The following is a 3,522-nucleotide window of genomic DNA, read 5'->3' as shown; positions in this document are numbered from 1 at the left end:
AAAGTTACTTTTAATAGTCTTTGTTAAGTTTAAATCTATAACTACAAAAATTATTGTTTATTGTTTTGCCTTTTTTTAATAAGCACTGCCTAAAATATACACTTCAAAGATAGACCCTTCAATTTTTTTAATAAGAAATAGAACTAAAAATTCTTGTTTTTTAACTACATTAAGTTGTGTTGTTGAAAACATACACTTCCAAGATAGACCCTTCAATTGTTTTTAAAAGGAAAAGAACTAAAAGTTCTTGTTTTCTAACTACATTAAGTTGTATTGTCGAATGGTGTCATTTAGTTGTTGAAGTGGTTTGGCTTTTAAAGAGTCAACACGGGCTTTCTATCTTTGTTTAAAAAGGATAAACTTCCTCATACAACTAAGATAAAATAAAAACCTTTGTTGACAAATTTTGAGTTAGCATTTGAAATGAATACTAGTTATTACGTATCTTTACACAAAATGATGTAATACTTAGAAACCTTGAAATTTGTAAAATATGAATATATCCAAAAGTACCAGAGGAAACATCACAAAAGAGACTAAAATTATTTAAAACAATCAAATTACAGCTCACATAACGAGTAAATGTTTTGTTTGAAAATGCTCTAACTATATCATAAATATGACATCCTAAAATTGCTTTCATGATATCAAAAAAGGCTTATGTTGGAAGTGGAAAGCCATTTTTATTTATAGACAACGTTGCCCTATTTGTATTCACAACATGGGAGGGGAAGGATCATGGAGGCATAATCGTGTGCTTAGTGGCCTTTGGAATCGTCAAATAAATCATCTCTACAACTTCAGAATTAATGCATGACTTCAAAATAGGGTACCTCACTATTTCATCTCCCAGATGCATGTTTGCAAGCCGATTGATCAAAACTTAAATGGGATACATTGTGGGTCCTCTACTTTCTGGTTGTTCTACAAGGCCTTCGATGTGGGGAACCTTGATGGAGAATATAAAGCTCCCTATGCTCTCATTTATAGAAACATGGCCATTTCAAGGGTGGAAGGGTTCTCTACTTCCAAAGCATTGTTTGCATATCTGTTGCAATGCATTTACTTTGGTATTTGTGAGCAATGTTATTCAAGATTGGGTGTGAAAGAGCACTTTTCAGTACATTCCTCTACCAATGGCTATGGTTGTTGCACTTCTTGTGGGGGCTATTTTTCCATTGATATGTGTGCGAGAACAGTGACTATATATGCATGGCAATGCTTGAATTGTAAGAAGGTGGAGTCTAGGCTTATATGTGGTGACGATCTATGGCTTTTACCTTCCTCTATTTTAGCCCTAACAAAAGTGCAGATAAAGAGGAGGAATATGACTACCTATAAATCAAATGAACTAGTGGCTATGTGACAGGGAAAACAACATTTTACCCTTTAAGGAGATTGATTGTAACGTTTTGGTTCCTACTTTTTCGTAATGAACTATTCCCTTGGCAGTGCAATTTAGTAAATTCTTCATGTACCATGCTTGTATGAATACATGTAGTTATTTAGTATTTAAACATTAATCAAAAGAAAATTTTAGATTTTAAACAGAATCAAAAGGAAATTTTAGTCTTCAAACATAATCAATAGAAATAGAAAAACACAAAAAATAGCTAGGAGCTTATCAAGGGTTCTGAGCTTCTGCTAAGGAACAAAGAAGATTGTCTTCCAAAAGAACTACTAGTGGAAACTTCTAACCGAATTTCCAAACAAAATTTCCAGAAAGGAAGAACTTCTAATTTGGTGAAACTTCTAGACTTTAATTTATTTTTAAAAGATTTTATGACGATAAGATTTTCCTATTTTTATAAAAAATAATTTTACTCATTGCTCCACCAATCAAAAAATAGAAAAGTCACATTTATTAATTATTAAAAGTAATTTTTAATATCTAAGTATAATCTTTTCATTCAATAAAATGTAATACTTTACATTGATTGTTTGGTTAAGAAAGCAATTGGCTGGTCAAATAGAAAATTTAGGAGTAAATGGATTGTTTAGTTTACCTACCTATGGTAGGAACTAATAATACTGAATATATAGTGAAAAGGTGATCAATAATTAAGGAATACATGTTAATGGACACAAATATGAATTGTTTGTATATCAACATTTTCAGTAATCATGGTATTCATGTGCTATATTATTTTTCTTACAAACTTGTAACACATGACACTTTTAAAATAATGTTTATTTGAATGTTTGAAGCTCCTCTTAACATTGACTAGCGTTGTTTTTTTTTTGTTTTAAATTATTGGTTTCTATTGTAAAGGCGTGAGACTAAAGTTTTCAATTGCATGTAGGAGAATTATTTTGTAAGTTGGAAATCGTGCATTTGACATAAACTTACACTATAGCTTACAAGATATGATAAAAAATTATGTCATTAATATATTTTAAAAAATTCCTATAGGTTGTTTTTAATTTCTCAAGTTGTCTTTTCTTTTTTCTATAAAAATATTACCCTAAACGTGTGAGCCATAGCAACTTTCATTTTCTAGGAAAATTACGTGTCTTTTGTTACAAATCTTGAGACATGTAATGGCAGCATAGAAACAAAACTTGTTGAATAAGTTTGTTTACATGTGATGAAGTGTAAGTCATTTGAAGGGTTTGGTACATAAATTCTCATGAAAATAAATAGAAAAAATGCAAAGATATTTTTAAGAGTTTTCAATGATGCATTGTCAATGGTTGTAGATTTTTAGAGTTAAAACAATATAATGTATTTTAGATCAAAACAAGTTGTTTGACATTTCTGTTAGTTTGTACAATAAGATTTAGATTGGAACAAAAAGTGAGTAGAGAAAACAATTTAACAAAAAAATAAAATTTTTTGTAAGTTAAAAAGTTGTTTTGAAAAGGTCATTTTCTTCAGTTGCCCATTCTCAATAGTTGGCTTGACAAACAAAATCATCAAGGAGGAAAGCTATAAGGACCTGTCACAAATCTTAAGTGGTACGTAGTTGCACCGTATAACTCTTAAAAAACTTGGATATTTTACTACTACCTACTCAAATGCCCAAAGAAAAAATACAAAGTTTTTTGCATCAATTATAATCTTCTTTAAGTCACAGAGGGGGAATTTGTAGGGGTTTAGTGTTTTCCCTTTACTATATTTGGCATATTCTACTAAATTTTCCAAGTTTTTCATCGAATGTGCTTTCATATATTCCTTAGTAAACGTGTTGGCTTTTCTTTTGTCTTTCTCGTTATCAAATGTGCTATTTTTCTTGAGATGATGGATTTTATGTTTTGGGAAGATTTTGGCATATCTAAATGCACCCAAAGTTGCAACAAAATCCTCAAAAAAATTGAAAACTAATATTTTTACTTTTTTTAATTTAGGACTGAAATTTTTAATACATGTATACTATTGGCAATCATAATGTAGGACTCTCGGTGGCTAACTATCTCTGATGGTCATTGTCTTAAAGAATATAAGAATAAAACATACACTTTCTAGTACATTAGCAAAAGGAGCACTGCAAGCTACTAATTTAATAAAAGGATCTGCAAATA

General features: G+C 30.0%; 1 pseudogene; it reads left to right on the top strand.

Annotated features, from left to right (window-relative positions):
• The first annotated feature begins 641 nt into the window (after positions 1-641).
• LOC149540285 (metal-nicotianamine transporter YSL3 pseudogene) lies at positions 642-1,366 on the top strand (annotated as a pseudogene).
• The last annotated feature ends 2,156 nt before the right edge of the window (positions 1,367-3,522 follow it).

The sequence above is a fragment of the Cupressus sempervirens genome, chromosome 9 (assembly GCF_028749045.1).
Source record: "Cupressus sempervirens isolate cs-2001-9-10 chromosome 9, ASM2874904v1, whole genome shotgun sequence".
Taxonomy (NCBI): Eukaryota; Viridiplantae; Streptophyta; class Pinopsida; order Cupressales; family Cupressaceae; genus Cupressus; species Cupressus sempervirens.
Note: the sequence above shows the minus strand (reverse complement) of the source record. Positions and strands in the feature narration are given on the sequence as shown.